The following is a 27,989-nucleotide window of genomic DNA, read 5'->3' as shown; positions in this document are numbered from 1 at the left end:
TACAGTACTGTAATCTTACAGATTACAGTACTGTATGAAATTATTTCACATCCCTTTTGTCCCCAGTGCTTTGTCCCATGCCTTGCATGCAGTTTTATATGATATATACTGTTCTTTCTGCCTGGAAACTGGAGATTGTCCATAGCAACCAAAAAGTGTCCCTTTACGTCAAAAGTGGCTTTAGATCAGCTAGAAAACAGCGATAGTAAATTAGAACACTTGCAGAATTGAGCGATAGTGAATTGTGGGGAAATTTATTTTATTATTATTATTATATTATTATTTTTTTAAATTATTTAGATTTATTTATTATATTATAATTTATGTTTTTGTGTTTCAAACTTCATCATACCCGGGATATCTACTAGACTCTTGTTTGGACAGATTTAAGTGTGTTATTGTTAAGAATTACAGGCCTACAATATAAAACGCCAAATTTCCATGCAAAATAATTGTACCCCTTTCAGCACCTAAAATCCGAAATAATCATACCGCCAGGGAGGTTAAGGGAATATGTATGGGCAGTATGGTGGCTAGCACTCTTGCCTTGTAGACTTGGGTAAATGGCCAGCCGGTCTTAAAAGAGATGTATGGGAGTTTTTTTTTTTAGAATCATACTTACCTAGGTGGATGCTCATCGGTCGAATGCTGCATCTGTCCCCCACTGGCTCTAACACTGAGAACCGAGGGATCAAACACTGCTGATCGCTTGGTTCTCAGGGCTCCCTGAGCAGAGAGCTGGTGGCTGTCAGTCACCATTCTCTGCTCTGCCCCTCCCACCATACTCACTGGAGTGCTGGGCTGTGGAGGGGGCGGGAGCGGCTGGCTTAGGCTCTCAGCGACTCACTGAGAGGCTGAGCCGGGTGCCAATCCAATTCTTACCACATTAAAACTGTACTTCTCCTTTAATGTGGTAAGAATATTAGATTGCAAGCTCCTTGAGAGACTGATGTGAATGGTTCAATGCTCTTTGTAAAGAATTGCAGAACACAGTATATGAGTGCCAAATAATCGAGTGTACTAGAATAAATATAGTTAACGTAAGATACAAACTGACCTGACCAGTTTCATAATCCTGTTCCCCTCCCAAAAGCCATCCTTTATTACTAACTAAGCATAGATATTCAACAACAAATAATGGTTTATAGTAATCCTGTTAACATGGATGATGTAATTAGAATCAGGTTAGCACGATAAAGAATTTTGGAGTAAACCTTACTGAGTCATTCACGTCAGGCATCAGCAGGAATAACACTCATGTAAGTACCTTAATACATCATAGCATTAATTATGTGATCGTTGCACAAGGTTTTTCTCTTATTAATAAATTCACTGGTCGGGAGGAGTCATAATTATAATATGTGAACATAGGCCTGAACCTCACAGAAGGCTGCTAAGTAGTTTCATGTTTACCCCTTCGGAAAAATGTCTCATTTGCAATGCATTCAAATTAAAATGTTGCAGATAAAATGCTTGCTAACATCACGTTAAGATGTGTTTCCTGAGTGACATTTAGGTGGGCTGTTGGGCTTTATGCATGAAAAATTCAGCCTTGCCTATCAGAGTCAACAAGATCTTTTCAGACATATTACAATATAGGAAACTTAAACTAATATCTGAATCATGACAATACCCTTGTTCCCTTTTGGGTCCACTTTGTAAATATGAAGAAAACAACAAAGGGATGGGAAGTAATAGAAACGCCACATGAAAATGGAATTTAGATTGAAGTTACCAAATCATAATTACACAAGAATCATGAAAAGTGGGCCATAATAGTAGGAATGTCAGCTATAAAAAGGGTATGCCTATTATCACCTTTATGACTAAACCCCTACTGGGGAGAAATGTGTTGAAGGAGTAGGCAAGGGACGGCTAGTGAGCAACATACCAGTCTAGCTTTGTTAGTTTGCTCTACTTGCAATATTAAGCAAAAAAACTGTGGAAGTGCAGTTTGTTTGGTTGTATATATCAATTATTATTTTTATATGTTGTTTTTTAAAACAAAATAGGGAAACCAACTGGATTCCCAACAAGATCAAACAGTAATGCCGTGTACACGCGAGCGGAATTTCCGACAGAAAAAGTCAGACGGGAGCTTTTCATCGTATATTCCGATCGTGTGTATGCCCAATTGGACTTTTTACGTCGAAAATTCTGACGGACCAAGAAAGGGAACATGTTCTAAATTTTTCCGACGGAACCAATTTTGATTGGGATAAGCGTTCGCCTGTATGCTGTTCCGATGGACCAAAAAACTATGCATGCTCTGAAGCAAGTACGAGACGGAAGTTATTGGCTACTGGCTATTGAACTTCCTTTTTCTAGTCCCGTCGTACGTGTTGTACGTCGCCGTGTTCTTGACGGTCGGACTTTGGTGTGACCGTGTGTATGCAAGACAGCTTGAGCGGAAATCCGTTGGAATTCCGTCGGAGAAACCTTCAGAGTTTATTCTGACGGAAAAACCGCTCGCGTGTACAAGGCATTACTGCATCAGTCCAAAAACCTGCAAAATTATTTATTATGTCAAGATGAAGACAACAACATAACATTTGTCAATTGTGTATAAACTACTTTGGAAAACAGAAAAGGGGATCATAGGAAATGGATAGACAGACAGGTAAAATATTTTTGCTAAATGCCATAAAGCAGAGGAGTCCAAACTTTTGACCTTCCTGGGTCACATTGGAAGAAGAGGAATTGTCTTGGGCCACATATAAAATACACTAACAATAAGGAGAGCTAATAAGCAGAAAAGGTTGGGCAGATCACAAGTTAATGATCACTGTTATAGATAATGTACCCATCTGAGTAATAAACCTTCATTTTTTTTGTCTTTTTTTTTATTATAAAAGTAAAAGAGAGCATACATAAAACGAGTGCAATATTTAACATGTTTTTTGATAAACTAACGCATCAATATTTGGTTGTAGATTGATGTACCGGTAGTAGCAATTCTCAATGTGCTCATCAGATATGTTGGTTCCAGTTTTTCCCTTCGTGTGCTTTATCCTTGAAAATAGTTTCTTACAAAAATCAATGCTATCGAAAACTGATGACATGAATAAGACGTGATTGTGAAGAGTGAGATATCTTCTTTGGAAAGATAAAACTAAGTCCAGTAAAGAGACACTATCAAATTTATCTTTTGCTGCATGTGTTTGCTAAATGTAAACGCTGATGATAATAGGAGATAACTAGAAAAGGTACAATTTCTGGGGAAATTGTGAAAGTGTTCTTGCCTCTACAACTGGAGTGGGCGGAGTAACTGGGTGGGGTGGAGTGGCTTGAGTAACTGTGAAAAGTGTTAAAAAGCTTAATATTTTAAAAAGTATAAATAGTAGTAAAAAAGTTCCATCATTCGCTGAAAGAGCTGAACATTTTTTTCAAAAGTAATTTTTTTTTTCAAAAATGAATTTTTTTTAATCAAAAATTATTTTTTTTTCTTCAAAAATGATTTTTTTTTTCAAAAGTAATTTTTTTTTTCAAAGGTAATTTTTTTTTTCAAAAATGAATTTTTTTATTTCAAAAATAATTTTTTTTTCGAAATTATTATTTTTTTTAAAGTAATTTTTTTTTCAAAAATAATTTTTTTTTTCAAAAATATTTTTTTTTTTAAAAGTAATTTTTTTTTCAAAAATATTTTTTTTTTTCAAAAATAATTTTTTTTTTTCAAAAATATTTTTTTTTTCAAAAATATATATTTTTTTTTTTCAAAAATGATTTTTTTTTTTCAAAAATAATTTTTTTACTTTTTTCAAAAATTATTTTTTTTTTCAAAAATATTTTTTTTTTTACATGGGGCGGTCATAATGTTTTGGCTGATCATGGGGTGGTCATAATGTTTTGGCTGATCATGGGGTTGTCAGCTTTTGTCACTTCCCACTCTAGTTTTGAACATTTCGCCATTCATTCCTATGGGACCAATTTCGCCGCAAAAACGTCATTTCGTGGACCATTCGGCAAAACATTCCACAAAGTAATAACACACCAATCGGGAACAATCCGCTCGTTTCGGTATATTATTTGTCTCTGTAGTGTGAAAACTGTGGGAGGAGTCTACAAGCATTATCAAGTCTAGCAGATGAAGTCACATGCATTTGGGGTGTCTCAGCATCTTGTGTTTACAACCACTGTTTCCTAGCAACGCTCATGCCCTGTTTATGCTTCCCAAATACTGCTTCATCAAAACTGCCCCATCAGAATTACCCCATCAAAACTGCCCCATCATATTCCTCTATTATAAATCAGTACATGGTGTGTCTGTCCCCTCCCCCGGGCTCTGTAATCAGCTAAGATGCTCCAGCCACCTTCCCCCCTGTGTATAACAGAAGCTTTGGTAACCATGGCAACAAAACAAACACTAACAGTACACTCTGATTAATGGCTAAAATTTCCTGAAATGACCTCTAAACAAATGGCCGTATTTTAAAAACTATACATCCTACAGCGAAGATCTTTATATTGTGAGAATCACAAGACCCAGACCTAGATTTTGATGTATAGTATGTCTCTGAAATATTAAAAATGAAGGCACAGTCGCAGTTTAGAAATTGCCCTTCAAATTTGGAGGGGGCTAGAGTGTAGTTTCAATGAATGTCAATGGACGGCGTGAGTTGCAAACAAATGGTCATATTGTGAAAACTATCAGGACTATGGCTTAGCCGTGGACATGTTTAGTGGCAGCAGGGATAGCTGAACGTTTTGATATAAGATTTGTGTAGGTGGGCTTGAAAATGAGGGAGTGGCGGCAGTTTAGAAATCATGTTCTGATTTTCCAGCTTTTGTCATCTCCCACTCTAGTTTCCCCATTCATTCCTATGGGACCAATTTCACCGCAAAAACGACGATATTTCGTGAACCATTTGGCGAAACGTTCCACAAAGTAATAGCACACCATTCGGGAACAATCCGCACGTTTCGGTATATTACTTGTCTATGTAGTGTAAAAACTGTGGGAGGAGTTAGGGTGGTAAATTTGGCTATAATAATAAGAACTAGAAAAGGTACAATTTCTGGGGAAATTGTGAAAGTGTTCTTGCCTCTACAACTGGAGTGGGCGGAGTAACTGGGTGGGGTGGAGTGGCTTGAGTAACTGTGAAAAGTGTTAAAAAGCTTAATATTTTAAAAAGTATAAATAGTAGTAAAAAAGTTCCATCATTCGCTGAAAGAGCTGAACATTTTTTTCAAAAGTAATTTTTTTTTTCAAAAATGAATTTTTTTTAATCAAAAATAATTTTTTTTTCTTCAAAAATGATTTTTTTTTTCAAAAGTAATTTTTTTTTTCAAAGGTAATTTTTTTTTTCAAAGGTAATTTTTTTTTTCAAAAATGAATTTTTTTTAATCAAAATTGATTTTTTTTTTCTTCAAAAATGATTTTTTTTTTCAAAAGTAATTTTTTTTTTCAAAGGTAATTTTTTTTTTCAAAAATGAATTTTTTTATTTCAAAAATAATTTTTTTTTCGAAATTATTATTTTTTTTAAAGTAATTTTTTTTTCAAAAATAATTTTTTTTTTTCAAAAATATTTTTTTTTTCAAAAATAATTTTTTTTTTTCAAAAATATTTTTTTTTTCAAAAATATTTTTTTTTTTTTCAAAAATGATTTTTTTTTTTCAAAAATTATTTTTTTACTTTTTTCAAAAATTTTTTTTTTTTTTACATGGGGCGGTCATAATGTTTTGGCTGATCATGGGGTGGTCATAATGTTTTGGCTGATCATGGGGTTGTCAGCTTTTGTCACTTCCCACTCTAGTTTTGAACATTTCGCCATTCATTCCTATGGGACCAATTTCACCGCAAAAACGTCATTTCGTGGACCATTCGGCAAAACATTCCACAAAGTAATAACACACCAATCGGGAACAATCCGCTCGTTTCGGTATATTATTTGTCTCTGTAGTGTGAAAACTGTGGGAGGAGTCTACAAGCATTATCAAGTCTAGCAGATGAAGTCACATGCATTTGGAGTGTCTCAGCATCTTGTGTTTACAACCACTGTTTCCTAGCAACGCTCATGCCCTGTTTATGCTTCCCAAATACTGCTTCATCAAAACTGCCCCATCAGAATTACCCCATCAAAACTGCCCCATCATATTCCTCTATTTTAAATCAGTACATGGTGTGTCTGTCCCCTCCCCCGGGCTCTGTAATCAGCTGAGATGCTCCAGCCACCTTCCCCCCTGTGTATAACAGAAGCTTTGGTAACCATGGCAACAAAACAAACACTAACAGTACACGCTGATTAATGGCTAAAATTTCCTGAAATGACCTCTAAACAAATGGCCGTATTTTAAAAACTATACATCCTACAGCGAAGATCTTTATATTGTGAGAATCACAAGACCCAGACCTAGATTTTGATGTATAGTATGTCTCTGAAATATTAAAATTGAAGGCACAGTCGCAGTTTAGAAATTGCCCTTCAAATTTGGAGGGGGCTAGAGTGTAGTTTCAATGAATGTCAATGGACGGCGTGAGTTGCAAACAAATGGTCATATTGTGAAAACTATCAGGACTATGGCTTAGCCGTGGACATGTTTAGTGGCAGCAGGGATAGCTGAACGTTTTGATATAAGATTTGTGTAGGTGGGCTTGAAAATGAGGGAGTGGCGGCAGTTTAGAAATCATGTTCTGATTTTCCAGCTTTTGTCATCTCCCACTCTAGTTTCCCCATTCATTCCTATGGGACCAATTTCGCCGCAAAAACGACGATATTTCGTGAACCATTCGGCGAAACGTTCCACAAAGTAATAGCACACCATTCGGGAACAATCCGCACGTTTCGGTATATTACTTGTCTATGTAGTGTAAAAACTGTGGGAGGAGTTAGGGTGGTAAATTTGGCTATAATAATAAGAATAATATATATGTGAGATAACAGTAAGTGGTCTTGCTATGCAAGAACACTTAATAATATATATGTGAGATAACAGTAAGTGGTCTTGCTATGCAAGAACACTTAATTATATTACAAAGAATATGGCAATAATTAATTGTCCCTGTTTGAATGCTTAAGACCTCTGCATGGCAAATTATTTGTACTGTACATACTTTAGACTCCTAAGTCCCCATTCACTGTGCACAGTAGTGTGCATGACACAACACAAAAATGTGTGTTTCTTGCTGTGCACTGCAGTGCCATTCATTCTTAATGACACTCCAATGCATCTTACTAATGTAAGTGCATCTTAGCACACTAAAATGCATGATAACTTATAATTATTATTATTATACAGGATTTATATAGCGCCAACAGGTTGCACAGCACTTTACAACAGGGCAGACAGCACAGTTACAATACAATTCAATACAGAAGGAATCAGAGGGCCATGCTCGTTATGCTTACTATGCATTTTAGTATGGTGTGTTTTTTTTTTTTAAAGGTGCACATACTTCTTTTGTGTGATTTCTGTGATTTCTGCCCACTCAAATGCATAAGCTGCCCAACACAATGCGTGTAAAACAAGCATAAAATTGTGCATCTATTTACAGATGCGTTGCCTCTCTGCATGGATGTGAACGGGGAGTAAACGTTCTTATCTTCACAAAGCTGGAATTCATTCCAGGGCATTCTTTAGGAGACTGATTTTGTCTGAGGATGCATAAAGATACAAAGCTTGGTATAACCACTTCAATACAGGGCACTTATACACCTTCCTGCCCAGACCAATTTTCAGCTTTCAGTGCTGTCGCAGTTTGAATGACAATTGCGCGGTCATCCACTACTGTACCCAAACTAAATTTTTATCATTTTATTCCCACAAATAGAGCTTTCTTTTGGTGGTATTTGATCACCTCTGTGGTTTTTATTTGTTGCTAAACAAATAAAAAAAGACTGAAAATTTTGAAAAAAATAAAAGTTTTGCTTTTGTTTCTGTTATAAAAATTTGTAAATAAGTACGTTTTCTCTTTCACTGATGGGCACTGATAAGGTGGCACCGATGAGGTGGCACCAATGAGCAGGCACTGACGGGCACTGACGATGGGCACTGATATGCAGCACTGATGGGCATTGATAGGCGGCACTGATGGACACTCATGGGTGGCACTGGGTGGCACAGGTTCGCACTGATGGGCAGTGATAGGCGACACTGATGGGCACTGAAAGGCTGCAAAGATGGGTTCTTATGGGTGGCACTGATAGGCAGCACTGCTAGGCACTGATAGGCGGCACTGCTGGGCACTGATGGGCACTGATAGGCGGCACTGCTGGACATTGATACGTGGCACTGATGGGCACTGATACGTGGCACTGATATGAGGCACTGATAGGCATCCCTGGTGGCACTGGCAGTGGTAGGCATTGTGAGTGGGCACTGATTGGCAGCTGCCTGGGCATTGATTGGCAGCTGCCTGGGCACAAATTAGTGTTTCCCTGGGGGTCTGGGGGGGCATACCTGGTGGTCCAGTGTGGATGGCCATCCTGGTGGTCCTGGGCGGGATCTGAGGGGGGCTGTGCTGATAAACAATCAGCACAGACCCCCCCTGTCAGGAGAGCAGCCAATCAGCATTTCTCTACTCACGTCTGTCAGACGCGAGTGAGGAAAAGTCGATCACCAGCTCTTCCTATTTACATCGTGATGAGCCGTGATTGGACACGGCTGATCACGTGGTAAAGAGTCTCCGTCAGAGACTCTTTACTTAGATCGGAGTTGTGGTGGGTCAGACTGACACACAGCATCAACGAGCGCCGCGATGTGCACCCCCGGGGGCGCGCAGCGACTTAATATCCTGATCACGTCATATGACGTCCGGTCAGGATATTGAAAACACTTTGCCACCGTCATTCTGCTATATGGCGGGCGACAAGTGGATAAACAGCACACGTCATGGACAAGGGAACAGTTATTTGGTCTGATAAGTAGTTGTTTATCCTTTTTAAATTAAAGTATAACTAAAGGAAAAACTTTTTTTAGTTTTAGATAGAGTAGATAGAGTAGAGAGGGATTAGAACACCAGTCAGTTTTTATTGCTGTCTGCGCCCCCATTAGGGAGATTCACCCTCTTTATTTGTCTTGTAAGTAAGAGAAAATCTAATTTTCTGGGCCATCCCTCGATAAGTAACAGAGGGTAAACCTTCCAAATGGGACACTAGTGCTGGTGACCTGGGGGTCCCCAAGAAATTACCTTAATTTGCAGGGATTTCCACTCACATCCTGTTTGGCTATGGGACAGAAAGTGAAGGGAAATATCCACGAGACACAGATGGCAGAAAAAAAAATCTGACAGGGGTTATAACCCTCCCTTGCTTATCCAATATTAAAAAAAAAAAAAGGTTTTGCTTATTTAAAGGGGTTGTAAACCTCGTTTAAAAAACAAAAAAAACAAACATGTCATACTTACCTCCACTGTGCAGTTCGTTTTGCACAGAGTGGCCCCGATCATCCTCTTCTTGGGTCCCTCAGTGTTACTGGTGGCTCCTCACCGCATCGAGTGTACATTGGAGAATCGCTCTCCTTGGTGGACACCCGTGCGGGTGCTCTCCCGAATCCTGCATCTGTGTCCATCCACACAGAATGCAGGACTTGGCCCTGCCCACCGGCGCAGCATCATTGGATTTGATTGACAGCAGCAGGAGCGAATGGCTGGGCTGCTATCAGTCTATCCAATCAGGACACGAGACACCAGGTAGAGCTGGTGTGCTCGTTCCCGGCCAGAGAAGGATCGGGGTAAGGTAAGTAAAACGGGGGCTCGGGGGACTGCAGCACCACAGAAGGTTTTTCACCTTAATGCACAGAATGCATTAAGGTGAAAAACCATGAGAGTTAACTAAAGTTCAAGTTGCCCACACAAGTAAAGGCATCCGATGTGTAAGGCAGTGACTCAAGGTGCCTTGCTTAGCCCAGAAGAACCCACCCTGGGGTAGGACTACTATGTGAACAACACATTTGGCAACTAACGAGGAGGGGAACATGGAGGAAGTGTCACCTGCCTACCCCTGCAGATATATAATGCTGGGTTTAATCATGCACTGACTTATGTTTCTAAAGGACTCACGAGATTCATACTGCAGGAAGAAAAATGTTGTGTCCATTGTATAAATGTCAGGGCTTAAAACTCCAATGAGCAAACCTTACAGATAAAGAGCCTGAGGACTGAAGGGTTTGTTGGCAGGTGCCTACTTGTGGGGTGCACACTACAGCTTGTTATTGTATTGCACTATGTATTATAAGATATCGGGGTGATTCAACTCAAGCAGTGCATGCGATTTTAGGAACACGTGTCAGTCCAGTCTGCATTTTAAGGGCATGGCAGCCCACTTTTATTTAAAGGAAACAAAAAAGGGGTGTGGCTTGATGATGGTAGCGTGAAGACGTGCTACTTGGAGCTCTGCACGGGCTGAGGATGAGAAACTGCCGCAGACACGATCAGGCAAACCTCTCCTTCATGCCAGGGGATGGTAAACACCCACTGAGCATTGGGGAACCACGGGGACTCAAGATCACACACTACCTTTTGCGGCAACTCACTGTATCCTCTCCCGTGGCTCAATCCAAGATGGCGCCACCTTGGTTCACTCCGGCAGCAGTACCCGCCACTCACAATAGCACCAAGAAAGGCACACAGGTGGGGGCTGCAGCAGCTGGGGACGCTCACCAACCCGCAGATCGGCCGCTCTCCCCTATCCTATCTCCAGACCTGCCTCACATAGACTCCCAGCCTACCTCAGAAAGCATGGTGGGGACAGGCGGTCACCCTGTGGGGGCCCTCCGGGACATTGTCGCAGGCCTGCCCACCAAACAGGATCTACAGACCATGGCCACATCAGTTGTAAATGCTCTCACGTGGGAGCTTCATGATCTCTGCCAGCAGGTTGACACTGTGGAGGAGCGGATGACTGACTTAGAGTCGTCCTCAAATGCTACAGAAGCCCGCATCACCACCCTGGAGATGGAATAGCAAGCCTTCCGCCGCCATCTTGTTGATGTTGAACTGCGGCTAGATGATGGGGAAAATCGCAGCAGGCGCAATAATCTGTGACTTTGCGGCATTCCGGAGGCAACAGTGAGACCAGACTTACGGGCCACAGTGGTAGGCATTTTGAATCAAGTCTTGGGCAAACCCCCTACTTCGGAGTTAGAGCTGGACAGGGTGCCAGGCCCCAGGGTGCCCCTTCCCTCCTCTCAGGGCCGTGCTCCCCTGGACCTACCGCGGGACGTCCTCTGCAGGGTCCAATTTTTCACCATTAAACACTTCCTTCCCCACCCATAGTCAAATGATGTCCGCAGGAGGGATCTCCCATCCTGGACGGGCGTCATATGATGTCCCCGGCTTCCCGGCTGTCTAGGAGGTGCACACGCGCGCTGCGTCACTCGGGAGCTGATGCTCATGCCCGGTGGCTGTGATGTCCGCCATGCACCCGCGATTGCCAGTAACAGAGCAGGGATGTGGATCTGTGTGTGTAAACACACAGATCCATGTCCTGTCAGGGGAGAGGAGACCGATCGTGTGTTCCCAGTACAGAGGAACACCAATAGGTCTCCTCACCTTGTGAGTCCCCTCCTCCTACAGTTAGAATCCCTAGGTAACACAGTTAACCCCTTGATCGCCTCCTAGTGTTAACCTCTTCCCTGCAGTGACATTTATACAGTATTCACTAATCGCTGTATAAATGTGAATGGTCCCAAAATAGTGTCAAAAGTGTCCGATATGTCCGCCGTAATGTCAAAGTCACGATAAAAATCGCAGATCATTACTGTTGTAACACAGAACAACACAGAACAAAGTCCAAAGTCCACAGATGACAAAGAAATCCGACAGAGGAAATATAATTCAGAAACCCATCTCCTAGGCCTGTGCGTTCCCAGCCATGCACAGACAAGCCCCACTCATACACATACAAGCCTCACTTACAAAACCTATAGACTGAATGCCGTGTTATATTCACCAGGCATTGAATGGCTGAGCAATTTGATTGGCCTTTCAATTCAGGACTTTAGTCTTTCAAACAGACAACAACCCCCAGCCGTGAACAGCTGTAGTCATAAACCACCCCAATTTGCACTCCCGCATATCAACATCAACAAGTCCTCTTTAGATATGTGTATACCACCTGAACACCCTTTGAAATGTTCAAATAGACTTGCATATGATTAACACATCAAAGAGTCTTCAGCTTGTTCCCTTGCTATGTTAAAATTCAGTTGGACAATGCAACTGAATTTCTGGTCAGCACTCCAATACAATATTATACATAAATTGGCCAACATATTACAACAATTACTAGTAATAAATAAATAAATAAAAATGCCATAAATCTATCCCTAATTTGTAGACGCTATAACTTTTGTGCAAACCAATCAATATACACTTATTGTGATTTTTTTTACCAAAAATATGTAGAAGAATACATATCAGCCTAAACTGAAGAAAAAAATTATTATTTTTTTTTTAAATTGGGATATTTATTATAGCAAAAAGTCAAAAATATTGTGTTTTTTTCAATCTTGTCACTCTTCTTTTTGTTTATCGCGCAAGAAATAAAAACCACAGAGGTGATCAAATACCACCAAAAGAAAGCTCTATTTGTGGCGAAAAAAATAATAAAATTTTCATTTGGGTACAGTGTTGTATGACTGCACAATTGTCATTCAAATTGCGACAGCGCTGAGAACTGGCCTGGGCAAGAAGGGGGTGAAAATGCCCTGTATTGATATGGTTAAAGAGGAGATCCTACGTTTGGCGAGGTCCAAGGGCACCACTGACTTTGACAGAGTCATGATTCAGATCTTCCCTGATGTCTCCAGGCAAACACGAGCCCTACGAGGCCTTATGCGACCCTTGCTGGATGCGATTCGTGAAGCGGAGGCCACTTACCGTTGGGGTCATCCTTTCCATCTAATCGTGCAGAAGCAGGGATCTGATTTCTACCTCCATTCCCCGGATCAGCTACCTGACCTGTTCAGCTTCATTGATAAACCTGCCATCAGTGTTCCCAATTGGTTTGACTTTCTACTTACCCAAGAGGCTTTCGGCACACCTTTGCCAAGACCGCAACGGCTGTGAAGACCCGGTCTCATGCCTCTAGTTGTGAGGCTCCAAGGTCCCACCCGACTTCATCTGAGGCCTGATCTCTTCCCCACGGAGTTGGGTTGGTAAGACTGTGCAGCCTGTGACTTTATCCTCCATCCCAGAGATATCTGACAGCTTGATGTGACCTCGGGGACTGGGTCTATGGTGCCTCTGATATACCTTATGTTCTCGGGTTCCATGGTTTTGTTATTTTGTTAGTTTGTTTGTTAGTTTACCTACCATACTGTGCCTAGGTTATTTAACCTTACAGCTTCAAGCATAGGTCACTGGGATTGAGGCTTGATAACCCAGGGATCTGATTCAGTTGAGTCTCGCCACCCAATTTCACATGTTTTGTCTTCCTGCTGGAGTCTGCTCGCTCTCCCCTGTCCACCACCATCTAGGGGTGGCGGGCAGGGAGACTAGCCTACAGGCGACGGGGCATTTAACCAGGCATCTATACTTCACACGAGCCAGTCTCGACTATTAGGCTGCTAGCCCCACGTGGCAATGCCTAGTAGGGACATGCATCCTGTCTGCCCATTATCCTCCCAGTCCCCTCCCCCCACTAAACCACCCCAGTTTTATGTCTCTATTTTGTCTGGAAGGGGAGCGGGGCCTGTCCAGTGTCCTGTAGACGTATTTTTAGTATGCAGATGGTAATCTGGCTGGTCACTTGGCCTGCTATGATATAGTTTCTTATGGTTTCTGTGTTTCTGGTTTCATGTTTGGGCCCTCTGAGTTGGTGTTGCAGAGTTAGGTGATGAGGTTGTGCACATGTCTATCCTTAGTACAAGCTGCGTGCCTAACTCTGGTGCTACTCTGGTTGCCGCCCCCCAGAGTGCCACCACAGCATGGTCTCAGTCGTTAGCCCCTTATTATTATTATGATTGTTATTGCTGTATGTTCTCATTTTCTTGGCTCGCTCATTTGTTTAGGTATACCATGTTTCTCAATGTCCTTATTCTATGTATCTCCAATTGTGTTGTTTTCTTTTTACAGACCTATAGCTGCCCGCTGTGGGCATCTATCGCCCTTACCACCCCCAATTAGGGCAGACTCCCTCTTGGGCACTTTCTGTGCTGAGTGGGGGTCTCTAGTTCTTACATACTATAGACAGATCATCTCTCTCCTTTCTTTTCCCCTACTCTCTCCATTGCCCTTTACTCTATTTCTTTTTGTACTCTCTTCTAGTTCTACTCTCCGCCTCTCGCCTAGGGGAGGCGCCCTGGCCAGGGTGGCTCTCCACACATTGTTGTACACAAATTCTGGCCAGGGGGAACCATGGGTCTCCTCAAGGTCACCTCCCTCAATGTGTGTGGCCTTAAGACTCCAGAAAAATGCTCCCAGCTTCTAGCTGGAATGCGGAAGGGTAAGACTCAAGTTGCTTTTTTACAAGAAACACACTTTTGTGGTGATCGAATCCCTAGACTGGCTTTCTTCTCCTAAAAGGGAGGGTGTTTGATCAGCAGGTCACCTTTGCCAATGTCTACTTTCCCAATGTAGACCACCTGCAATTTCTGCAGAAGCTTCTTCCTGAAATATTTGAATTTGCTGACAGTCTTCTCATTTTTGGGGGAGACCTCAACTTTGCCATGGACCTCTTACTCGATGTATCATGTGGCTCCTCCCATCTCCCCTATTCTCGCCTCAAACGCCTGAAGGCAGATTTGCATACTCTACATTTGGTTGACCCCTGGAGATTGTTACATCCTCAAGACCGTGACTACTCCTTTTTTCCCTGGTCCACCAAACCTACTCACGGCTGGATTATCTTCTGATTCCACATAATATCATTCGGGTAATGAACTTGAGCCAAGCAGCCAGGTCATCGAATTGGCCTCTTCTCTTGCTGTTTACGGATGCAGAGAAAGCCTTTGATCGGGTAAATTGGACTTTCATGCGAACCACTCTAGAACACATTGGTTATCCATACTGAACTGGATACTATCTCTCTATTCTAACCCCACTGCTGCGGTTAAGGTCTATGAGACAAGATCTGATTTCTTTAACATTCAAAATGGCACACGACAGGGCTGCCCCCAGTCCCCTTTGATATTTATATTCACCCTGGAGCCTTTCTTATGTATGGTTCGGGCGGATCCTGGTGTGGCCGGCTTTCAAAAATCTTCGGGGACGCACAAGGTGGCCGCATTTGTGGATAACTTGATTTTTTTCCTGACGGAATCACTTACCTCACTCCCACAATTGCTCCAGTCTTTACAGGAATATGGTGCTCTCTCCTTTTTCCACATCAACTTATCAAAATTGTCCATTCTTAATATCACGGGGGACAGGGATACGCCCAGTGTTCTATCTCCACTGGGCAACTGACTCAATTCGTTACTTGGGTGTTGACATTACTCCCGATCAGGGCTTTTTTCACTGGAACTACGTTCCGGAACCTCTGGCAGCGCTCCCCTCTCCAACCTGTCATTTAATACTGAAGCCAGTAGAGGAAGTTTTCTGCACAGCGCACTTCCACTACTGGCTTATCTGTGCTAGCGCTGCACAATCAGGGCTGTCCCAACCTTCAGCTGCTGCAGTGATTCGGGAGGAAGCTTCCATCCCTGCCTGCTGCCGCTACTCAGCCTTTGTAGCATGGAGCAGAGGAAGCCTGAAACACCTCCCCAGCTCTGTGCTACAGTAGGGGGAGCTCTCCAGTCCACTGCACTGTGCAGAAAAAAAGCCTGCACACACCATGGAGAGCGGTGATGGCAGAAAAGGTGAGGGATCTGTCCTTGTGAAAACTAGGGAGAGCTTTGCAGAGACCAGAGAGTTCATTCAGAGAGGAGTTCACTGCAGAAGTGTGTGTGTGTGTGTGGGGGGGGGGGGGATATGTGGAGAGAGGTAAAGTTTGTGTGTGGGGAGAGCATTGTACACAGAGGAGAGCTGGGGGGAACTTGTGATGAGAGGGGAGCTGAGAAAGTATGTGTATGGAGGAGGAGGAGGGGGAGGTCAGCAGAGAGGAGAGCTGGGGGGGGATTTGTGATGAGAGGAGAGCTGGGGGGATTTGTGATGAGAGAAGAGCTGGGGTGATTTATGATGAGAGGAGAGCTGGATGGTGATTTGTGATGAGAGGGGAGCTGAGGGGGGATTTGTGATGAGAGGAGAGCTGGGGTGATTTGTGATGAGAGGAGAGCTAGGGTGATTTGGGATGAGAGGAGAGCTGGGGGGATTTGTGATGAGAGGAGAGCTGGGCAGATTTGTGATGAGAGGAGAGCTGGGGTGATTTGTGATGAGAGGAGAGCTGGGGGGTGATTTGTGATGAGAGGGGAGCTGGGGTGATTTGTGATGAGAGGAGAGCTGGGGGGATTTGTGATGTGATGAGAGCTAGGAGGGGATTTGTGATGAGAGGAGAGCTGGGGTGATTTGTGATGAGAGGAGAGCTGGGGGGAGATTTGCTATAAGAGGAGAGCTGGGGGGATTTGTGATGTGATGAGAGCTGGGGGGGATTTGTGATGAGAGGAGAGCTGGGGGGATTTGTGATGAAAGGAGAGCTGGAGGGATTTGTGATGAGAGGAGAGCTGGGGGGATTTGGGGGGGATTTGTGATGAGAATGAGAACTAGGAGGGGATTTGTGACGAGAGGAGAGCTATGAGGGTATTTGTGATGAGATGAGAGCTGGGGGGGATTTTGGGGAATTTTCCTTATGTGATGCACAGTTCTAAGCCTTAACTCATTACAATTTTTTGGTGCCGCTGTAAATCTCTCCTCTAAGGAAGGTGTGGCTGGGGGTGGGGTTTGGGCATGGTTGGGGCAGAGAGTTGGATAGAGAGGGCGAGTTCCTGCACCTTTTCTTTGAGACAAAAAGCCCTGCTCCCGATCCATCCAATCTATACCTGGCAAACTTCGCTCCACTTGTTACCCATCTTAAAGCAGATCTCCTCCTCTGGCACGCACTTTAACTTGGTTCGGCCATTGTAATGCCCTCAAGATGACCTTATTGTCCAAGGAGTTGTACCTTATGCAAGCACTTCCCATTCGCCTCCCTCCAGTGTTTTTTAATTGGGTGAAATCAATGTTCAGAGGTTTCATTTGGTTCCACTGCAAACTCCGCATTAAACTGCAACTTCTTCAACTAGCAAAGCATAGGGGAGGGGTGGGCCTTTCAGACCTGAAAGCCTATTACAGAGCAGCACATCTTACCAGACTGGTGGATTGGCACTGCCATGCAGAGGCAAAACATTGGGTGGCCATGGAACTAGAGGACTCTAATGACACAGCCAAGACTTGGCCATGGATCACATCGCCTTTACCAAAAGCCATCATTGATCATCCTACGCTAGGCAGTACACTCCTGGTAGCTAGGGACGCCTTTAGACATTCCTCAGTGTCACCACTACCTTCCCCATGGTACCTGTACTAGGAAACCCAGAATTCCCACCCGAACTTCAGAACCCCCATTTTCAGCGTTTGGTCGCCAGTGAACAACTTCGTCTTTCTGACTTTGTGGATTCTGACAGACGTCTTTGCCCCTCTGCCACAGACTCTTCACTTGATTTCTGGAGTGGCATTCAGTTGCGCAACTTTCTGCATAGGTGCCTACAGACTGCGGGCGAAACCCGCCAGCTCACGGAATTGGAACACATTTGTCAACAGGGGGAGCCAGTTCATCATAGCCTTTCAATAATATATGCCACCCTTCCTGTCCAAGTGGGAGTCAGATCTAGGCACCCAGTTCACTGACTCTCAGAAAGAGAAGATCCTCCATTTTCCCCAAAAATCCTCAATAGGTATCAGGATCCAGGAGACAGGTTACAAGATCTTGACCAGATGGTACAGAGTTCTTACAACCTTGCATCATTTCTTCCCTCAGGTCCCCAGTGTATGCTAGCGGTGTGGAAATTCTGAAGGAACGATGCTCCATGTCTTTTGGAATTGTCCTAAACTTGGGCCCTTCTGGCGTGAAATGATCTGCACTATGAAACACCTGACAAATGTTGACCTCGAAGGGAACCCTGCGGCCTATTTACTTCACCTCTCAGAGAGGCTGATCAAGAAGTATAAGGCCTCCCTTACAATCCAGCTGCTGAATTCAGCCAAGGCATGCATCCCCCTCTGTTGGAGATTGGAGAACCCCCCATCAAAATCTCTGTGGTTCTCTAAAGTGAACGAATTGAGAGATATGGAGGACCTCATGGCTACCTTGCAGAGCCAGGACGAGACCTTTCAAGAGACCTGGCGTCCTTGGAATCATTTCGTGTACACTGACGCTGATCTTCAAGAGATGGCACAACCGCACTGACCTCTTGGATTCCACTTCACTCACTGGGCGAGAGGCCCTCTCTGCATTCCCTCTTTATCTACCCTCTTTTTCCCCTTTCCTAACCGCTTTGGGGAAACTCAATCGCATAATCTCTTCGCCTTCTGGCTGCCTTCCATCTTCCTGACTTAGTAATGGGTTCTGTTGTTCTATCATGATGCACTGTATATCCCTGTCTACATTTCCCCTTTTACGTTATTCCATTACTGGGCAAGACAGGTCCTAGGGAAGCATTATTTCCTGTTATGTTTCCCATTATGATAAAAAGATTCTAACCCAAGTTACCCCACTCTATTGTATCTGTAACATTCAAATATATAGGTTTTGGGTCTGTCAATTGTTTGTTGGGCTCCCCGGTGCGATGCACTAACCACTATCCATACATCCTTAATAGCTTTAATAATAGCTGGGCTTTATGCCCAGTGTAGCTTCATCCATAATGTGCTACACTGGGCATGATGTTCCATTTTTCTGCTTATGTGACTCTATGTGGGTTTTTTTTTTATTGTGATATGTGTTGTGATTGCATAAATTGACTGTGGACTGTCATTGGTATTAAAGGAATTACAAAAAAAAGGAAACAAAAGAGTTCAAACAAACTGTAATCTTCCATCATAGGGGGGTTCCACCATCAATGTATAAACACACCCTTCAGCCTCCTGGCTTACTCACTGTCAGCTTCGTGCTGTTCGGTTGCGGGCCACATCTGCCTGCTACAGACGTGCACGCACAGGCTGCCACCTGCAAATTTCCATTCTGCGAACGATTGGCCGATTTTCTACTCGTTGATGCCCAGCATGTAATACCTGAAATCGATATTGTGAACAAAAAAGACAGATTGAAAAAATGGAAAAATTGTGTTGTATCGTTTGCGAATTAACGATTTTCTATTCGTTGGTGTGAAGGTCGTCCATAAAACATCTCTTGAACATTATTACGCATGAGCAGAACTAGTAGTAGTGGATCTTAATAATGGGCTCTTCCGATCCCAGCATTGCTAGGCTGTCCGGCCAGCCGGTGAGATGTAAGAGCCTGGGAGAGCCCCGGAAGGCAGGTCGTCCTCTCCTGCTACTTGTAATAGCAATCGAGTGGCTAGTAACCACTGGCTCCAAAAAAACGATAAAGGGGTGATGCCTGCAGCTGCAGGCATCATCCTGGTACAGACGCCGCCCCCCTAAAAAATGCCGCCCCAGGCAAATGCCTTGTTTGCCTCGCTGTGGATACACCCTTGCTGCCAGTCCCTCTACTTTCCTATTAAAAACTGACCACACTAAGGAGGAGAGAGCACCATGGTCAGTTCTCTAGCTACACTGGAAAGTGCTCTCCTCCAATGATCGGACTCGTCCTGACATGCCCCCCCTGCACAGCCATTCACTGAGAAGCTCAGTGTGCTGCTGCTTCCCCTCTCCCCAGCTCTTATGCAGCTAAGAACAGAGGGAATGTGATAAAAAGGGTATTTATAATGTATTTTTATATCTATACAAAAATGTTTTGCCTTTAATCCCTGTTTTAAACTGAATAGGTTGTTTTACAAGGTGATCGTTTACAATCACTTTAATTATTGATCTATAAATATAGGATCTAAGTTCTGTATTTTGCACAGATATTATAGCAATACTGTAACTGCACTGTTAAGCCTAAAACACATGACCCGAATGTTGGGCGGCATCAGCTGGTTCAATAGAAACCATCTGACATTACCCCCGACTCACTCACTGTGTTGATTCATAACTGAAGCATAGTAAACTGAAGTTTGTGAATGAACAGGAAGGCGCTCAGCACAGAGCACTTCCCAGTCATTCACTGTCCCATGCAGCCGAGGCTGCAGAAAAAAAGGCATTAGTCTTTGTGCTTTGGGGTGCACATCCTAATGCAATAGGCTGCGCACACCTATGCCACCATGCCAGTTTATTGTACCTTTTACCTCTTTATTCCGTTGGTCCCTCTGACAAAAGACGACATTGCGCAGGTACACAAATTCCTTATCTTATAAGTCCAACAAGGAGCAGCCAGTTAGGCTGGCCATACACTGCTGAACCAGTCAAAATTTGAGCAGTAGGCTTCACTCAGCTTTCCAATGGCCCCTCTTCCAATCAACTTTTGCCTTGTTGTCAGCCAGACAGCGACTGCATCCAATCAAATGAATTAAAAAAAAAATGTAAAATAGCTTTAGACCCCTTTCACACTGCCAGTGTTTTTCAGGCGCTACATCGCTAAAAATAGCGCCTGTATAAAGCGGCTCCATTCACTCCAGTGTGAAAGCCCGAGGGCTTTCACACTGGAGTGGTGTGCTGGCAGGAAGTCACAAAAAAGTCCTGCCAGCAGCTTCTTTGGAGCGGTGAAGGAGTGGTGAACTCACCGCCCCTTCACTGCTGCTCCCTATTGAAATCAATGGGGCAGCGCTGCAATACCACCGGCAAAATGCTGCTCCGGCGGATTTAACCCTTTTCGGCCGCTAGCGGGGGTTAAAAGTGGCTAAAAATAGTGCCGCTTTACCGCCGACACCCCCTGCGGCTTGGTGTGAAAGCCCTCTTACTGTAAGCCATTTAATATAGAGAATAAAGAGAATTTGCATATCATTACCAGATGACAAACTATTTTGGCTAGATTTTCTAGTTCTAGTGCATTTTAGTTTAATAATTAAGGCTATCCGAGTTTCCTGGCTCATAGAATGAGAACTGTGAATCATTTATGTAAGCAATCAGAAACTAAGGTCAACAGAGTTGTTGGCAATACATTTGTGGTGAAATAAGCTTATAAGGCAAGAACTAGAACATTTAACAACCCCTCCTGAAAACAGGTACATCTCACTGATGTCAGTGAAGTAATATGATTTTAGATAAGTTCAGTTGGCATTGTGTACAAAGGTAAAATCCTGACCTCGCTTAGCCCAAGAACATAACATTTTACCCATGGAGAATTGCAGGTATTGTTGTACTGACTGTCAAATAGAACTTTTAGATAAGCTGCTATTAATATGTGCAACGCACTTTAAACCAGATTGTTAACACTGGTAACTGTCACTATTGGACAGGGGAAAGTGCAATAAAAAATATATAAATACGTACGCTATATTTCAATTTGTATAAAATTCAAATGTCCTGCAGCTGCTGTCCACCAAGTGCTAAATCACCTCACAAATGTACTCTCAATAATACAACACTTGCAGATCCAATGATGTGCCTATATAAAACAGTGCAAACAGAAAAGGCATAAACAAAATCAAAGTCTTTCCAGAAATCTCATAAAAAGTGCTTGGTGCTTCAAATTCCATACAAAAGTGCTTCTTATAAACACGCTGTGCAGTGTGCAAGCATTATTAATTAAGGTACTTATATAGCGTCGTCAATTTACGCAGCGCTTTACAAATACATTGTACATTCGCATCAGTCCCTATCCTCAAGGAGCTTACACTCTAAGGTCCATAACTTGCATTCATATACTAGGGCCAATTTAGACAGAAGCCAATTAACCTACCAGCATGTCTTTGGAGTGTGGGAGGAAACCGGAGTACCCGAAGGAAACCCACGCAGGCACAGGGAGAACATGCAAACTCCAGGCAGTTTGAATACACTAAGGCCCTTTTCACATGGACGGATCTAGCTCAGCGGAGGATCGATCCATTGATCACCACTGAACAGGCCGATGACAGGTCCATCTCCACTCACTCTGCTGGGATGGACCTGTCAGAGCCCAGCTGTTCTCTATGGGAAGATCGGATGAAAATGGGCAGCATGACTGTTTTCATCCAATCCCATTCGATCCGCCAAGACAGATGGCGAACGTATCACCATCCATCTGTTTTCAGCAGATCTTGTCAGATCGGATGGCAGGCGGGTGTCAGTGGACACATCTCCGCTAACATCCGCCTGCCCATACAAGTCAATGGGTGGCCTGCTTAGATCCACCTGAAAAACGGACAGGCAGATCTTTGCAGGCCAATGATGTGAAAGGGGCCTAAGAAAGAGTTGTAACCCCTGTCATTTTTCCCATCTGTGTCCAAGTGGGGAGATTTCTCTTCACTTTCTGTGCCATAGCCACAACAGAAAGTGAAAGCCAATCCCTGGTTGTTACCTGAAATATTGTCCCTATTGGAAGATTTGCCCTCCAATTCTGTTCTGGTAACAACCTAAGATTTTCTTTCACTTTCACTCTCGGTGATAATGGTAAACAAGACAAACGTTGAGTGTGAAACTCTCTGTCGGGGACACAGGCAGAAATAAGAACCTATATTTAAATAAAAATGATGTGTAAACTCCTATACTGTATTGCTATCCCAACAGTTACAAATGATGATATCTCATCACCTATTTATATAGGTATATAACCAATGTGAAATTCCACCTTTAAAATTAGTAATTGATAAACTACACAGTATAACCAAAAATTAATTACCAATTTTTTAGGAAGAGAACAATAGTAAACCACCTCTTACTTGTCCCCTGAAGACGTCCATTTGTAGACGAAAGGAGCATTGTGCGCGGTTAGCAACCTGTGATGTAATTACGCCCACCAGTGTACAACGGCGAGGTGTTAGATGCTTTATGTCATTTTTGTGAGTATAATGTATATATAACAAATGGCGAGGTTTTAACTATACTACTCTATGGTTTCCTACTGTTCTCTCAGGCAGTGGACCTGGGAGTGACCTTACATATGTGTTCAGGGGGTTTTGATCTCTTTTGCTTAGAGATCCTGGTAATCTGGTAAGGAGGTGGCACTGCTAGTATTTGATGACCTGGGAGCACTGAATGCAGAGGCATAGCTACCAACTGTCCCTGATTTCCAGGGACTGTCCGTGATTTGGAATAAAGTCCCTCTTTTCTCCTCATTTGTCCCTAATTTTGGTCTGATCTATATAGTCATGGGCGTAGCATCAGGGGTCTCAGGGGTTGCAATTGTGACCCCGCCCCTAGCTCCAGGGGGCCCACAGCTCTGTTCCCTGCTGTTGTATTACTTTTGATTTCCTCCACAAAATCCTAGAGCTGGAGTCCAGCTCCAATCCGCCTTGTGTCCCCCAAGTTGTAAAATCCAGTTTACAAGTTGTAAAATCCAGTAATCAGCTTCCAGTTGTTTGCCCTCTCCCCAGTCCACACCCTTCCTCTGCTCTCATTGACTGGGGACATGTCATTACTAGGATTACTAGGATGGGGGAGGGGGCGAGGTCATGTCATTACTATTACTTATCGCAAAATATGTTTTCACGTATATATAAAAAGGTGATGAGATAAAATTTGTAACTGTTGGTATAGCAATATTGAAGTTTGTGCACCTTTTTTATTTAAATATTATTTGTACCCCTTGTATCTGGAGGACTGAGTGCAGCATTTTCTATTGAACCTAGCGCATAAAAACATTGGGGTTAGAGCGATAAAAACTGACAGGTGTTCTAATCCCTCTCCATTCTATCCACAACTAAAAAAAATGCCTTTAGTTAAACTTTAAAGAATTTGTAAACCCAACATTTCATATTCCTGATATGTGCCTACTGTACTATGTATTTGTATCTAAAATGATTCTCTTCTCTTTGTATTGCTTTTTGTGTGTGAAAGCTCTGGTGTTCCTGCCAGTCCCTCTGTTTTCCTATTAAAAACTGACCACACTAAGCATGAGAGCACAACCTTGTCAGTTCTCTAGCTGTGCTGGTAACTCTGCCTGCTCTCCTCCAATGATCAGACTTGTCCTGACACCTGTACAACCATTCACTGGGAAGATCAGTGTTCTGGTGTTTCTCCTCCAGCTCTTATGCAGCTGAGAACAGAGGGAATGTGATGACTTAATAAGGGGGAAAAAGGTGTTTATAATATTTTTTCTAAGTACACATAAACGTTTCACCTTTTATTTCTATTTTAAACTAAATGGGTTTATTTAACAAGGTGTGGGTTTACATATACTTTAACCACTTGTGGACCACCCACCATACATATACTGCGGCAGGGTGGCCACTCTGCATCGGATCACATACCTAATACGCAATTCGACACTTCCAGGTCTGGGGTGCACATGCGCACCGCCGGCGACCCACTCTTGCTGTGATTGGACACATCGGGAGCTAATCTGCGGGTACCGTGGACTTGATGTCCGCCGCCACCCACTGATCATTAGACAGAGAGCCAGAACGGTGATGTAAACAAGGCAGATCTGCCTATGTAAACAAGGCAGATCGCCGTTCAGTCAGGTGGGAAGGCATTGATCCTGTGATCCTGCAAAGCAGGAACATGGATCAATGCCTTCCCCTAGTAAAAGCACCTCCCACACAATGCACAAACACTGGCTAGGAACACAGTTAACCCTTTGATTGCCCCTGATGTTTAACACCTTCCCAGCCAGTGTGATTAGTACAGTGACAGTACATATTTTTAGTACTGATCACTGTAATAGTGTCGCTGGTCCCCAAAAAGTGTCAAAAGAGTCAGTTAGTGTCCCGACTGTCTGCTGCAATATCGCAGTCCCGCTATAAGTCGCTGATCACTGCCATTACTAGTAAAGATATAAAATAAATAAATAAAAATATATAGTTATATTTAGTTTGTAGACGCCATAACTTTTGTGTAAACCAATCAATATATGCTTACTGCAATTTTTAAATTTTTTTAACAAAAATATGTAGCAGAATACATATTGGCCTAATTTTTTTTTTTTTTTACTGGATATGTTTTATAGCGGTCTTTTTTTGTTTATAGCGCAAAAAATAAAAACCGCAGTGGTGATCAAATACCAGCAAAAGAAAGCTCTATTTGTGGGGAAAAAAAGCACATAAAATTTGTTTGGGTACAGTGTGCAATTGTCAATTAAAGTAACGGAGTGCCCTATCGCAAAAAATGGCCTGGTTGTAAAGGGGGGTAAACCTTCCGAAGGGCAAGTGGTTAAGTCAGGTGATTCACTTAGCTTCAATTATAATGAAAAGAGGTGGACATGAATTATATGTAAGTATCCTGAAGTTGGTACACCAACACCATTGAAGCTCTTGTTTCTGCCCAGCGCCATGGCTGAGAAAGATCCTGCACCAGACTCAGCATTCAGAACAGGAAAAAGTGTCCTATTTACTATAGTATGAAGTGAGGGCAAGTGCAGCATATTTATCTATGGGCAGTGGCAGGATCATGAGTTGCACTGTGGTAACTGTGATGCAGTGTCCTTAATTTTAAATGGCACCCTAATACACCTTCCCCAACACACCTGCACATTGCGTTACAAATAAAGGATTGTGTCTGATTTTTGTCACCCACTTGGGTTGCCTTAACAAAGGGCATTATAAACTACCACAAGAGAAACTCTGCATTATATCTTTAGGTTTCCTTCATGTCACTTCATTGTGCATCAGCTTTCTTCGCATTTAGTAAGGGCCCACTTAAAATTTTAAAATGTTGGTGTGCTATGTTAATGCACTTGTGTTAATCATTGTCATGTTGTGCGTTAATGTGCATTGCTCATTCTAATGATTGCACTGCCAATGCGCTAGTAAGGATGAGTAAAAGACATGTAGAATTTTTTGCAATGCCACCCACCAACAGTAGTGCCTTTTACCTCAGTGCTCTGTGAGATTAGTGCATTGGGGTGATATTCAAAATGAATGGCATTGTAACACACCAAAACAGATAAGTGTCAATGGACCCTGACTCTTTCATAGGGAAAATAGTGAGGAATCTTTTTCAGCTTGACTGTTATATTGACTCTGACTGCGACACTTTCTGCACCACTCACCTAGATAAATATGCAGATTATAAATATCAGAGAAATGTCCTGCATGCTTGTTATGGATAGGAGACCAAAACTACTAGAGCCAGAGGGTTAGCATGGCAGCCAGGCAACCAGCACTTACAGAAGAAGTCAGAGATGGCAACCTCAAGCTTCCCTCATTAGAGGATTCCTGTAAAATATAAAATGTACTTATAGACGAATTATTCCCAGATGCCCCACTTCCCTCACCCTCCCCATCCTGTAGAGACCCCCTTTAATTTACTTTCGATTAGCAGGACTGTGTAGATACCTTCTCCATTATGTTCTTTGGAGGAACTGCCATGTATGTACAGTACATGGCTCTCAGGATCAACAAAGAAAACTGAAGAAGCTAGGGCCAGTGTAGGCCACACCCAGTGGATAAGGTATCTGGCTAGGCTGAAGTAAGAAAAATAAGGATCTATAGCATGGGGTGGAAAAGGATAGTTATACTTTGAAGAATCATTAAACCCTCTTAATGCAGCAAAATTTACACTGCTAAACAATCATATGAATGTAGCCTTTGGAATATGTCAGGAAGATAGGGTTGCCACTTTTTCTGCAACCCAAACCCGAACGGCGCACAGCAATTTTTTAATTTTATTTTTAGTATACACTATATGATAACAGACCTGGGACACCTTTGGGGGCTCCAAAGAGAATAGTAATGCGGCTTACATAGTGCCCCCTCGCCCTCCTGTTAAGGACCACATTCTTCTCTGAATAATGTGTCTGAGTTTCAGGGGGACTGAAACCCGGACAAATGATTGAAAACCCAGACTGTCCAGGTGAATCCGAGACAGGTGGGAACCATACAGGAAGATCATACTGTATACATGGCCTATCCGAAGATAAGCATGTGCGCATAGTGGATGTCAGGAAGATCGTGTACATGGCAATGCTCAAAGATATGTGCGCGTGCATAGTACAGCTCATGCACCAGTGCACAGAATAATAAAACGTGCACGCTCTGCACTACCATTTTGGCACTCAGTGGCCTCTTTAAGGTATCACAGAATTTAGGAGAGTTGCTGAATAGTTATCGGCTTCAGTAATCCATGACCAGACCTGCTTCCTGCTTCTTCTGTGTTCTGACCCGGCTTGCCTTCTAACTTCATCTGATCCTGATGACTCGTTATTAACCATGCCTTGTGAACCAACTGTGTCCTCTGCCTGCTGATCTTGTATGGCTTCTCCCCATCTTATACTGATCCCAGCCTGGCTTTTGATACTGCTTTTGCCGAATGAATCTGCAACTTTCTCTTCCCGGTTGTTGGCCTGTTTGACTATGGTTCTGACTCCTGCATCTGCGAGTTCTTGTGCTCCATCCTTGTGACAACATACTGCACAAGTTCCAGTCCTGCATCCACAGTATCTCAGCATTATCCAGACTGTCATCTGGCCAGGACCTACCACAGGAACCAGTGGCACCACTTGTCAGATGAGCCTCTATCAGGTATGTGACAGAAAACCTCTGGACTGCCCATTTGTCAATCTGAAAAGCAGCTGCCAATCCATCCTTGCGCAACCACTCTCAATTAATAAAGTGGTGGGTGGCACTAAGGGAGCTCATCCACTTGGGGCTGCACGTGTTGGCACATACAGATGTTGCACACAGCCTGAAATGTGCAGATAAGGGTGACTATGCTAGTCCTTACAACCCATGCAAAGGAAGAGTTATCACCCTATTACAGACATGCTTGGGGATGGAATTTTATATACTTTTTGAGAGAAGAAGAAGCCTAATGGTAAAAAAATGGAAATGCATTAAAGCATCTATATCAGGGGTCCCAAACTAGCGGCCCTCCAGCTGTTGCGAAACTACCATGCAAGTCCCATAAGGCATTGCAAGGCTGACAGTTACAAGCATGACTCCCACAGGCAGAGGCATGATGGGACAATAGAATGCATAGTGAAAAAGCTTATCCATTAACTACACATGTCCTGTATGTAACAACCTAATAAATGTGCTTTAAAAAAAATATCAGCCA

General features: G+C 43.0%; 1 protein-coding gene across 1 annotated transcript in view; it reads left to right on the top strand.

Annotated features, from left to right (window-relative positions):
* Positions 1–1,126: 1,126 nt before the first annotated feature.
* The window catches only part of POR (cytochrome p450 oxidoreductase), a 156,202-nt gene continuing 129,339 nt past the window's right edge, over positions 1,127–27,989 (top strand). The window contains exon 1 of the mRNA XM_073615212.1: positions 1,127–1,259. The gene's annotated coding sequence lies outside the window, so the exon portion shown is untranslated. The remainder of the gene's footprint in view (positions 1,260–27,989) is intronic.

Source organism: Aquarana catesbeiana, linkage group LG02 (genome assembly GCF_042186555.1).
Source record: "Aquarana catesbeiana isolate 2022-GZ linkage group LG02, ASM4218655v1, whole genome shotgun sequence".
Taxonomy (NCBI): domain Eukaryota; kingdom Metazoa; phylum Chordata; class Amphibia; order Anura; family Ranidae; genus Aquarana; species Aquarana catesbeiana.
The sequence above is the reverse complement of the archived record's forward strand: the minus strand, read 5'-3'. Positions and strand labels throughout refer to the sequence as shown.